This window comes from Gallus gallus, chromosome 23, assembly GCF_016699485.2.
Source record: "Gallus gallus isolate bGalGal1 chromosome 23, bGalGal1.mat.broiler.GRCg7b, whole genome shotgun sequence".
NCBI classification, from domain to species: Eukaryota; Metazoa; Chordata; class Aves; order Galliformes; family Phasianidae; genus Gallus; species Gallus gallus.
The window spans coordinates 716,060-729,554 of NC_052554.1; positions in this window are offsets into that span (position 1 = coordinate 716,060).

Genomic DNA, 13,495 nt, shown 5'->3' on the forward strand with positions numbered 1-13,495 from the left:
AGTTTTATGGACTGCTGTGGCTCAAGGCTGATTATTTTCCAAATAAAATATCAGTTTAAGAGTAACTCGGTATGCTTGCTAGCTTGGGAACATGGGGTGCCATTTTATTGGCTCGGGTAGATTGCTTGCTGGCTGTTTTTATTTATTAATAAAACCTTTTGGCAGAGCTGTGGCTTCTTGTTGCCTTACAATTAGGAAGAGAACAACCAGTGCTCAACTCCGACACAGAGGTTTATGAAACCAGCAGAGAGATGCAGGGAGACCTCTAAGAACAATGAAGGCAGAGCTGCTGGCTGCTAATGAGGAGGAAATGTGTTATTTTTAGCTATCCGAGAAGGTGGAAGGTGAAGAAAAAAAACAACACAAGAACAAAGAAAATCTATAGTTCAATGCAGGAAGCCAAAAATCACTGCCAAAAACAACACAGAACTGACTCTCTGGGCAGGGAATGCATTTTGCTAATGGGATGGAGGGGACGGAGTGGTTGCGGAGCCCTGGGGCATGAGGGTCTGCACACCCTATGGCAGGACCAGGACCAGATGTGCCTCCTGGTGCACAGGCAGTGCAAGAACAGGACAGAGAATGCCACAAGGAAAGGGAAAGGGGCATTTATTCAATAATGAATCCTTGCTCTAATGAAATAAGCTATCAGGGGCTGGAGTTGACTCCCTGCCAGTGACTTGTCATGGCAGTGCTGCACAGCAGGACTGTAACCCAGGCAGAGCATGGTAATGGGGTGCTGCAAATCTGCCTCACTCAGGACCCCAGGGGCTGTGATGTTAACTCCAAATCAGTGTTATGGGAGCAGTGGGAGTGCTCCACCATCGCTGGAGGTTTTTAAGAACTGCAGAGATGTGACACTGAGGGACGTGGTTAGTGGGCATGGTGGGGATGGATTGGGGTTGGACTTGATGACCTTAAAGATCTTATCGAACCTTAATTATTCTATAATTCTATGAAAAGAGCTGCTGTGCTGCATTTCTCCTGGAGAAGCTGGTAGCCCGTGTCTTGAACAGATACACTCTTTTCTGGGTACAGACCTGGACGAGAGCCAGGCCCAGAGTGTGGTGGTGAATGGGGTTACATCCAGCTGGCGACCAGTCATGAGTGATATTCCCCAGGGGTCTGTACTGGGGCTGGCCCTGTTTAATATGATCTGTACAAGGGGATTGAGTGCACCCTCAGTAAGTTTGCAGATGACACCTACCTGGGAGGATTTGCCTGAGAGTAGGAAGGCCCTGCAGAGGGATCTGGATGGGCTGATCACCGGGCTGAGGCCAATGGGATGAAGTTCAGCAAGAACAAGTGCCAGGTCCTGCACTTTGGCCACAACAACCCCAAGCAACAGTACAGGTTTGGGGCAGAGTGCTTGGAAGGCTTTGTGTCAGAAACAGACCTGGGGTGTTGGTTGATGCTCAGCTGTACATGAGCCAGCAGTGTGCCCAGGTGGCCAAGAGGGCTGATGGCATCCTGGCTTGTATCAGAAATAGTGCAGCCAGCAGGAGCAGGAGGTGTTTGTCTCCCTGTACTGAGGGAACTGGGTTTAGTCTGAAGAACAGGAGGCTCAGAAGAGAGCTTATCACTCTCTACAACTGCCTGAAAGAAGACTGTGGCAAGGGGGGGACGGCCTCTTCTCCCACACATCTAGCAATAGGATGAGAGGGAATGGCCTCAAATTGTTCCAGGAGGGATTCGGGTTGGATATTAGGAGAAATTTCTTCTCCAAAAGTGTGGTCATGCACTGGAATGGGCTGCCCAGGTGGAGTCATTGTCCCTGAAGGTGTTCAAGAAGCATTTAAATGTGGTACTAAGGGATGTGGTTTAGTGGGGAAATATTGGTGGTAGGTGGATGGTTGGACTGGATGATCTTGGAAGTGTTTTCCAACCTTGGTGATTCTCAAATTCTACCATTTTCCATTTACCTGATCCCCAAATAATCTTTTACATCACGGAGTCCCATGGGCTCCATTTGTCTTTCATATGCATGGATTCTGTGCTTTCTGAGCTCCAACAGCTGCAGGCAGGGCACTGCATGCATCCCCTTTGCAGGCATTTGCTGCTCTGCCCCAAAATGGGCATGAGGCAGAGATACACAGAGACTTTTAACACTAGCACACTGGGCTTCCCCTACCTTGGGAAACAGTATTTCTGTATTTCCATATCTTTGACATATCCCTGTCCCTACTAGGAGAGAACAAATCCCCTTAAGGCCCCCCAAAACTTGAAAAACAGAAAGAAATCAGCATCAGAGTGAAGGCTGGGTAATAACAAGGCAGAATCTGGACCAGGACCCAGATGCTGCTTGGAACACAGAGTTGGGGCTGGTGAGGACACTGACCAGGAGGCTCCATCAGAAGCAAGACCTAGAGACTTCATACTCAAAGACAGTTCAGTACAGGTTTATTGGCCAAGTGATGCTGTCATTTCCTGCTTGAAGCAACAGTTTACATGGCTGATAGATTGAAAACAATTAGTCACTTCTATTCCTTTCTTTGAGGAAAGTACAGGGTGAGCACTCTCTGGCAATATGCACTGATTTCTGGTAAAATAATTCATCCAAATGCCTATGCAAGTCAGCTCTGGCCCATAATCACTAAAAAAATTTAATGCTGTAAATATAATGAAAACATAATTAGCAATTAAAGACGAGGGTGACAGACTGGTGCTAGGGATGGAAATAATGGGAGTGTTGCTCTGCATCTGAATGCTGGCAGAAAGCAGCAGCCATTCAGGGTCATTGTTTCAAGTTCTGCAAGATGATAACTGGAGCCTATTTCTGTGGCTGAAGGCCTCATCATCTCTGACAGCTCAGGGATTACTGAAGCACTGGGGAAAAGGCTGAACCTTCCCTTGGAGGGTGTCAGCACATGTGCCTGCCTCCAAGGCTTTCTACTGAGAGGCAATGATGAGCTCCAAGATGGAGTGGCCAAATGGAACCACGAGTTCCCATTCAGTCCTCCATCTAAGGTAATGGCCTCAAGTTGCACCGTGGGATGTTCAGGCTGGATACCTGGAAAAAAAAATTATTCCCCAGAGGAGTGGTGATGCAGTGGAACATGCTGTCCAGGAGGGTGGTGGAATCACTGCTCCTGGAGGGGTTCGAGGAAACGGTTGATGTCACACTGAGGGACGCAGTCTGGAGCAGTTACAAGCATGGGTTGATGTTTGGACAAGGTGATCTTAGTGGTCTTTCCAACCTTAATGATTCTATGATTTGACGATTCTATGATTTTACCCCTTGCCTTCCTCTGTTATTGACCTTTTCGTTAAAATCTGGGTTTCCTAAGTTAACTGTTCAACTTTGGAGGACACAACTGCACAACCTGAAAGAGCTCATCCTGGTCCTTTTGGAAAGCACAGCAAAACATTCTTCCCCTGATATGGAGGAACCTGTAAAGATTTATTTTCCACTCTACCTTTAATGATGCAGAATCAGGAATTTAAATGAAGAACATTCAACATCCACTCTTTGGCCTCTGCCTATGCTCAAAACCCTCTTTTAGTTGAGAGTGGCAATTATCTCCTGCCTCCTTCACAAGGACAGTGAGAAGTGTAATTAGGCAGGATATGAATTTTTGTCAGTTGTGTGCCTGCACCTCACATTAAAGCCAGTGGTAACTGAAGGGATAATTGTGTTTCTGAAGCACATTTTGGGTGAGATGCAGAAGTTTACTGCCGTGACCACAGCACCACAGGCTTGCAAAGAGACTGACATCCCAACCCACTGCACATCCTACCAAGGCCTTTGTGGACAGGCTCATACCATTTCTTTTGGTCAACACACAGCACAATGCCACTGCGTGGGCAGGTGACACATCTTTAGGGTCTAATTGTATGTGACATAAAAAAAAACAACCCTGTTTTCCTACTTTAGAATCTCGGAAAACCAGATTTGTATATGAAGAGGGAATAAATGGCGATACATCTTGGTGCAGCCCTGGGACCACTTTGGGTTTAGGTCTTCACAAAAGCAGACAGCAACGATCAACCTTTTTGAAGCTGGGATTTGAACTAGCCCATTTCTTGGGACTAGCTGAAAACCCAGCATACTGCTCCACTGGAAAGTCTGACATTTACAGCTCTTATTTCAATCCAAATCTAAACCCAGCAGCCCAGAATTAAAAGTTCCCCAAGGCAGAGAAAGATCTAAAAATTCCACTGCCACATCATGGAAATACTATCAAGCACCTGGCCAAGTCCACCCCAGGATCCAGCCTAAAATCTGAAGCCTTGTTTTTTAATAAGAATGGCTTTAACTTTGGACAGTGAATGTTTGAGTGCAGCTAAAAAATGTCAGTATATTACGGGAGGAAAATGAAAATATTGAAACTATTCATTTTTTTTTGTTCTTTCCATGGGTGAAAATGTCTTTGCAACCAATGAAATTCTTAGGGATTTTTGAATGATGACTGCATCGTATCATAGCCTGTGTTAGTGTCAATGTGGAATTGTGGTAGAGAGGGACAGTTTTAATACCAAAAGGTTTATATTGTATTCTTTAGCATGGCACTATAGCATAAGGAGAGATTTTTATCTTGGGTGTTGAGTAGCTGAGAGCTTTTGGAGCCCCTTGGAAATCAACAGTGGGGATGGTTCCTATCTGCCCTACACATCAGGTGTTCTAACAGCAAGGATGCTCCTTGCAAGTTTCACCCTTCTCCATGTGTCCAACCTACCCTACAATCCTCTCTCCTTCCCCATTTACCTCCATTCAGCAGGGACAGCTTGACCAAGCTCTGTGTCCCTCTTTGCCTGGCTGTGTTCATATCTATTGCCCAAAAGGATGCCACTAAACTCGGATGATTGGAACATCCTGCTATTCACCACATTCATTAAAAATGTCATCCAGACACCGTGGAAATTGACTGAATTTGTCCCTGAAAACTCTGGGCTGGGGAGATCATATGTTGCTTACACATATCTGAGCATGGCATTAAAATGGAGAGTTACTATATGTTGCCGAAAGGGATTTATATCTGAAGTAATAACTTAACTCCATGGCAAATGCTTTAATTTCTTTGTAGTATAAATTAGCATACTAATCTGATAATAATGCATTACAGGCTGAAATAAAAAAAATGAAAAAGATATCATGCATGGCTAATCATTATAGGAATTGAAACCAAGACAAAGGATCGCACTGTAATTTGGCTGAAATTTCATGGTCCTGTAATGGGGAAGGTGAGGGGGGTTAGATCATAGGAATGCTCTTAGGGAGGGCCACCAAAGCAAAGACTTTCCTGAGCACAGCCAGCTAAAATTTTCACTGGTTTCTTACCCTCTGCATGAGAAGTGTTCATTGGGATCTATAGGTACAGCATGGAGTGATGCCTACACCCATCTGGGGATGTTTTGTTCAACTTCTGGTCCGTGACCTACAACAAATGCACATAACGTAAGGAGGTGGTGCAATGGTAAAGTGTTATTTTGGAAAGCCAATATGCATGCACCAATGCCTTTCTAAAAAGCAATTAGTTAAAGAAGAGGACAACATCTTCCAAGAGTCACACTGAGAAGTTCTCCACTACTCACAGTAGGAGCTTGGGCATGCAAATATACCACTGGACACCTAAATGTGGCTCCCCTATATTGGAGCTGAAGCCCATGCTTTGTCATATAGCAACCCATGTCCCCATGGTATTACTGACAACGGACCAGAGACAAATCCTTCCTGCAGAGCAAGTCCGAGAGCAATCAAGCAGCAGGAGTGATTACCAGAAGACATGGTGGGATCTGCATCCCTTGAAATCCTTAAATCCAGACAGGGCAGCTTTTGCAAAACACAGCTGTGGCTGAACCTGTAATTACGGGCAGGATGCCCACCAGGAGATAAGATGCTGCAGTCTGTATTTATGCAGGATGATCGCCGGATGCTTTCTGTGCTGCTGGGAGGCTCCAAGCAGCGCAAGGAATGTGCTCATCTTCCAAGGTGAGCACATTAGAAGGTTGACATGCTGGGCTTTTCATTTAGGTTTTTCTTCTTATTATTATTATGATCATTTTTTAAAGGCTGCTTTTTGTTTTATTTTTGAAGAGCCTCCCTAAGAGGCTGACCATACGTCCATCACGCTGCTGAAATGAGGTGTTTTGGCAGAAATAGCAGAGAATTTAACTGGAAATAGCTCTGAACATTTTCATAGCTGACAAATTAAATTGCCTTTTGTGGCTATGAATTTCATGGAGCTCATAATGCCAATATCCTAGTTAAGTTCTCTTACATTTCTAGAGACGGACTGAGGATTATTCTGCTCTGGATATGACATTCCTTTTCCTCTATTACATCTGTCAACAGGACTTAGGGGCCTTTTTTTCCCTCCAAATGGAAAAAAAGTGCTTGCAAAGGGGAGCTTGCTAGTTAAAATACTTTCGGCACGAATTAATACCAAGTAAAGATGTGGTACCCGGCTTGCACAATTCATCACCAGTAGCTCTCACCAAAGAATTCTTATTTTAGTGAGCAACAAAAACAACCAGAAATGAGTAATTTTCAGATCAACCTGAAATGTTTTACGGTGTCCTGAACGGAAGGACTTCTAACTCTGTGCTTGACTCCATTCTGGTTTTTTTTTTCTTTTTCCTTTACTCTTAAGGAATTCAACCCATTTCTGTGAAAAAATGTGGTGCTTCCATACAAGTTGATGGAGTCCTTCTCTATTAGCACCACTTTCCCATCACGCATAATGTGATCTCTCATGTCCATGTGCTTCTACTCAGCTACTGCAAGATCCCATCGGGTTGTTTGTTCATTTGTCTATAAGGGATAAACGCAACAAAGGACATCTTCATGGAAGTGTAAAGCTCAAATTAAACCTGGGAAGGAACATAGAGATGTTTGGTTCATGCAAAAAAAAAAAATATATGTATATATATATATATATATCCCTAAAAGTTAGACGAATTCAGAATAAGCAGCATGCAGTTGAAATCTGAATTGTCATAGGGTAATTTCTAGACTGTTTGATTTACTGTAGTTGAAGATTCAGCCTTAAATGGCTGTATGGCAGTGAGAGATGCATAGAGGCAAGGGAAGAAAGACTCAGTGGAAAAGGAAAAGACACCAAGAGGTCACTTGCCAAGCTGAGGTCAAGCAGCAATGCTCAGGATACTCTTCCTCCATCCACAACATCTGCATGGCCTCCACATTTTCTCCCAATGAGAGGTGAAGAAATCACAGGAATCAAGGAAAAGATTCTAGGTCTTCCTCAAGGACATTGCTCAGGCAGAACTGTTTCCACCTTCATTTTTGTATTTTTCCTCCCTGTTCCTGCACACCCAAACCAACCTGGCAACTGTTTTGCTCTGTGTTTCCATGGTAATTAGAGAGATGTTGCACGGCCCTTCTGCAAGCTGCAGCAGCCCTGCATAGAAAATCTCACAGAAAGAAAAGATCTGAGCTGGCCTTAAGACTAACCCAAAATTAAATATATGCAGCTGCACTTGGAATCATCACATCTCACATTCCCTCTGCTAAGGAGGAGGAACTTGGGCAAAAGTGGGACAGATGAGCAAAATGCACCAAACTGGGAACTTTTCTGCAGTTTCCTGATAAGCTGGATGCGATGCCAGCTCAATTTCTAGCTTGCGAAATCAAGCTGCTGTTTCGTTTTGAAATATTCCCAAGCCCTGCACTGAAATCTTGATGTGTGCTTCATAAGAGCTGGAGGTCCCATGGTGGGCGCCCCCTGCTCAGCCTTGTCCCACCAGTGCAAATGGAAGCTTGCTGATATTGGTCCCAGCTGGTTGCTGAGTCGTCTCTAGACTTGCCAGCTTAACCAGGATTAACATTAATTATCCCTGTCAGCAATTTTAGCCCCGGGATTTCCCCTGAGCCCTTCACGGTTACGTATGACATAGGTTCAGTTTATACAAGGGCTTAGAATACCCCAAGTGCCTGTAACATCTGGCACGTCCCGGGGTTTCCACGCTCCTGGGGTCTCAGCCCTGTCACAGACAGTCCAATCCCTGAGGATGTAAGGATCAGGACCTATTGATTCTCCAGTGCTTTGTACAGCGTTTGTCAGTGATTAGGGAACAGGAACTCAACCCGAAGTGCAGCGATGGGGGCTGTGCATTGCAGAGTTAGCTGTCCGGCTTGAGGCACTAGTTAGATAAAAGGGCATTTTTATTTATCTATCCCTTCTCAGCCACTAGGGGCTGGAAGGAAAGCAAAAAGGCTGCTTTGTGAATTTCACAGCCCAGGGTGCTGGTAGAAACTGTCTGACTTTTTGCTGTTCAGCCACAGAGATGTGGTCTGAAACAGTTTATGTAGGAGTCAGCAAGTGAAGAGCTCTTAAAATGCCTTTACCAGTTCTCTTTCTGGAAGCACATGACAGGATAAGTTGTATCATGACCCTTACTGTTCTGAGGAAGCTGAGGCACAGGACAGCACGACTTGCTAAGTAACCTCCAGTAGAAGTGTAACATGGAGAAGATCGAAGTGCAGCAGCCTGCAGCTCTCCTTGCCTCAACCTGGAGGTATATGGAGGGATTCCATGCCCTGCTGAGCACTGCTGCTTGTCATAGATGCCTACTTATCTCATGGAAATCTCTACATATCTCATGAAGGTACCCATATAGCTCGTGGAGGTACCTACATATCACATCAAGCTGTGTGATGTGGTTGACCCACCAGAGGAACAGGATGCCATCCAGAGGGACCTAGACTGGCTTGAGCAGTGGGCCCAGGTGTACCTCATGAGGTTCAACAAATCCAAGTGCAAGGTCTGCACCTGGGTTGAGGCAACTCCCACTACCAGTACAGGCTGGGGGATGAAAGGATTGTAAACAGCCCTGCTGAAAAAGACCTGGGAGTACTGGTGGGTGGGAAGCTGGATGTGAACCAGCAATGTGTCCTCGTAGCTCAGAAAGCCAATCATATCCTGGGCTGCATCCAAAGCAGCATGGCCAGCAGGTCAGGGAGGTGCTCCTGCATCTCTGCTCTGTGCTGGTGAGGTCTCACCTGGAGCACTGCATCCAGATGTGGAGTCCTCAGCACAGGAGAGACATGGAGCTGTTGGAGCGTAACCAAAAAGGATCTGAGGGATGGAACAGCTCTTCTATGAGGACGGGCTGAGAGAGCTGGGGCTGTGCAGGTGGAGAAGAGAAGGCTGTGAGGAGACCTGAGTGTGGCCTTCAGTATCTAAAGGGGAGCGACAGGAAAGAAGGGGACAGCCGCTTTAGCAGAGCTGTGGTGATGGAACAAGGGGAAATGGCTTGAAGAGGGGAGATTTAGGTTAGATATAAGGATGCCTTTTACAGTAAGAGGCGGTGTCACAGGCTGCCCAGAGATGTGGTGGAAGCCCCATCCCTGGAGACTTTCAAGGTGAGGTTGGATTAGGCCCTGGGCAACCTGATGGAGCTGTGGTGTCCCTGCTCATTGTGGGGCAGCTGGACTAGATGGTCTTTAAATGTCCCTTCCAACTCTAAGGATTCCATGATTGTAAGGTACACACATAGCTTATGAAGGTATGTACTTCACTTCTGCCCTTGGAAATCAAGGTAATTCCTTACACTGCAGCATTCCCAAGGCCTGCACCAGACCCTGGATACATGTCAATCTGCCACAAACTGCAGGTCAGAGCTGACGACTTCACCCAATGCCATCCCACCAGAGAAAGCAGCTTTGGAACTATCTGGAGAAGGCATCAATCTGCACCCCAGGCCTGTCTCCACGGGGTCCCAGACATACACAGAGCTGGATTTTGCAAGATCAGCACTGGGGCAGAACAAATCCCACTGTCGCAGTGCTCCTGTACAGTCACTGAGATGAACCGGTTTTATTTTTAACTGACTGTGAAGATTGCTTGCACCCAAGAGCCTTGGAGCCTGAAATATCAATTGCCCTGGGCAACACAGCTAGCAAACACATTCATTTTTCATTCTTGGTCACTGGAGAGAGAAAGACATCTTGTGTGCACAGATCTTGTCCTCCCAACTTGTTCAGTCCTTTATGCCTCTGCTCATAGCAAGGGCACAGGCAGGACTGGGCTCACCTGGAGGTGTCCATCCCATCACAAGGCAAGCAGAGACCTCCCAAACTCATCCCAGGCTTGGAAAGCATGGCACAGCAGGGTGCTCAAACCAGAGCCCTGAACTCGGTGTGGATGCAGGAGGCCTGCCCTCAGCCCCTGTTGGTGACTTCTAGTAGTGGTGATAGGGGAACTGGAGCAATAATTCACACCACAGCAACATTCCACATCACACTGACATTTCAATCTGCCTGGCTCCATTTCCCAGGGCTCCCCAGCAGAAGGCTGAAGTCAACCCCTTTGGCATGAGACACCCCAGGGTGTAAGCCATGTCCTATGAGCATCCCAGAAGGAGGAGGAATGCACCCACACTACAGCCTCCTTTCCCTGGGAGAATCAAATGTGAAGGATCTATGTGCTGGATTTGCTCCCCAAGTACAGACACAGTGAATGAGGAGGAAACCGTACTCCATTGTCACTCAGGCTTTATTACACACTCTATAAATTATTTATTTTTAATTATGAGAAGAGTTACAAGCAGCCCAGAGCCATGCAGCTTGCATTTCTTGTCACTTACAATCAACTTTTAATTTATTCTTCATTTATTTTGCCATGGCTTTCTCCTTCCTGCATGGGAAGGACATATCTGCAATCCAAGACAGTGACTTCAGGGTTAAAGGAGAAGCTTGGAAAAAGCAGAGTAATGTCTGTGGTGCAGATTGGTTGGTTCAGCTGCCACAGCTCTGAGGACAATGAATCTGTGGGAAGCTGTGTGCAGAGACACAGCCTGGAGATGCCAAGAAGTCAAGCACTCTCTCCAGGCAAAGGACCCTTTGGAGGAAGCTCAGCAATTAAACCCAAAGCAATTAGGAACCAAAAAGTCTCAGGCATCCTGCAGGGGTGTGACTGCCCTGGGTGGCTCCAGCATGATGGAGCAATCCCATGTCACCCCGTGTCACCAGGGCAGGGCTTCAGCAGTGGGGAGAGCAGCTGCCACCTGGTGCCACCTGTAACACCCAGGGCCACCAGTGTAACACATCCTGAGCCTCAGACAACAGCTGTGACAAAGATGTTTAGACATTCACAAAGCTTACTTGCTTTGTGGAGCAAGAGATTTAATAAAAGCCACTGCACAGCTGTATCAGGGCTTTCCACTGAGCCTGTGCTTTCCATCAACCCAAGGCAATGAGTGACAGAAAGGTGACATCTACCTTTTCTATGGAGCACCCCTGCAGCTGGTGCTCCCGGGGCACAACAGCCTCTTTGTGGCTCTGTCCCCAGCCCTGTCTGTGCAGGGAAAATCCCAAGCCTTGTTCTCAGCTTGTGGCAAAGCTTTTGCTTGCATTTGTGCAGCTGGTGGTTCGATGAGGGGTTTCCTCGTGCTGTGCTCAGAGGAAGAGCAACGGGCTGTGTCTTCAGCAAAGGCTAATGTAGCAGAAGGCAATTGCAAGGGAAATTACATCTTGTGAAAGCAGGTAGCCATGCAATGATGTGAAAAGCGTTTTCCCTCCAGTGAGTGCGTGCATGCTGCTGCTGTTTTGGTTTTCTTTACTTTTCTTTCTTTCCTTTTTTTTTTTTTTTTTTTTTTAGAAAGGCAGCTCAGGAGGTGATGCTCAGTGTTTGCTGCAGGGAAAACCATTTCATGGGGGGGCACACTGTGCAGACACGTCCGGGTGTGGCTGCTCAGGCTCAGTGCACCTCTTCCCTCCTCCTTTAGCTCTTTTTATAGGGATGGAAAGATCCATTTTCTTGCAGAGGAAAGAAGAAAGGGGCTGACAGACCTGCAATCATAGTCACCCGATTACAGTCCCCACTGGGGCTGTCATAATAAAATAAATGGGAATTTGTTTTCTCAGCCAAAGATACATATCCTTTGTCGAGCAGCTTGTGACCAGTTGCGCTCATGTGGGATCTCTGGACCCGGATCTATGCATCCAGGTGTGCAAATAGCACTGCTGGATTAAAAACCAGTCTGCCAGCCGTGTGGGATAGGAGATGCTTGGGTCTGAGCAGCCTCTGCACTCTGATTTGGGAATCAAGAGGCCACTGAATGAGTTTTGTGCGGTACACTGCTCATCAAGGATTCAAATGTAATAACGGTGTTTATAATGGATTTAGGGGAAAAAAAAAAGATATTCCCTTCATGCATAATTTATTTACACCACGTATATATATAGCTGAAAATGTGCTGTGTTAGCTGTGAAAACTGCAGAGCCAGCAAAGCAAGGGAAAATTCCCACCCATCCTCTTCATCCGATGGGTCAAAGAGGCACTTCAAACTGTCAGTGCTGCTGGCCCTGATGAAAATGTTGATTACAAACGTTCCCCAACAGCGGCACAGCACTGGGTAGGCAATGTGCATCCCACCCAAGGGACCCCAGGAGAGCAGGCAGTGTGTGCAACAGCAGGGATTGCAGGGCAGTAGCATGCTCCTGGATCTCCTCTCTGCTGTATAATGTTGCTGCATGTGTTTGAGAAAGATGTGTTGAAATCCACCCAATGCTGTTGGATGTCCCAGGTATTCCTGCACCAGGACTGAGGTCCTCCAGCTACGCTGCACAGACACTGATGTGACAATTCAGTGGCAAGGCTCAAGGAGACACAAGGGATGCTGAGAAGTGCAGAGTCTAGATTCTGTAGAAAGCAACACAGCTCTTTGAAATCCAAATTAAGTGAGCACAAAGCCAGTGTCAAAGCCCTAGGCCCAAAAGGCTGACCCAGGGCTCCTATCAGCACAAAGAGATGCTCCTTTGAGAAATAGCTGCAGACTTTACAGACTTTCACAGGCAGTAGGCTGGAGCCACAGAGGTACCCATCTGCACCTGATAAAGCATGAGAGGGAAGTGGTTTCAAACTAAAAGAAAGGGAATTTAAACTGAACACAAATAAAAAGTTTTTTATGATAAGGGTGGTGAGGCGCTGGAATGGGTTGCCCAGGGAGGTGGTAGTATCCATCCCTGCAGACACCCGAGGTCAGGCTGGAGGGACTCTAAGCACTGATGGAGCTGTGGGTGTCTGTGCTCATCGCTGGGAGTTGGACTGGATGATCTTTAAAGGTCTGTTCCAATCCAAACGATTCTATGGTTGTCTGGCCTCAGTCAAATGCTGTATGAACCTACCAAGGGAGGATCTTTGTCCCAAAGAGTCTACAAGAAGGCCAAAAATAATCCACGCTACAAAAAACCCAACCCCAAACAGTACTTTTGTTTGGCAAATGCAGATGGAAAACTCCGTGGGGATGAGCTGGGGACTGGAGGGCTCATTGCTGGCCCTGTGTGGCTTTTGATGCACAAATTAATTTCCTCCTCCTTTCTTTCCCTGCCTGGCTTGACATTTAGTTCAGCTCTTGTGGGGCTCAGTGACCTCCCCCTGACCTGGTAGCTGGGTCTCAACGTGCCCAGGGGAAAGGGAACCATAAATTTACCTTCACTCACTAAAATAAATTACCAGAAATTAATGTCCCATAATGAGACAATTTGTCATTGCTGATAGGTCTGGCTTTAACAGAGGGTTTTAAAACAGCACCA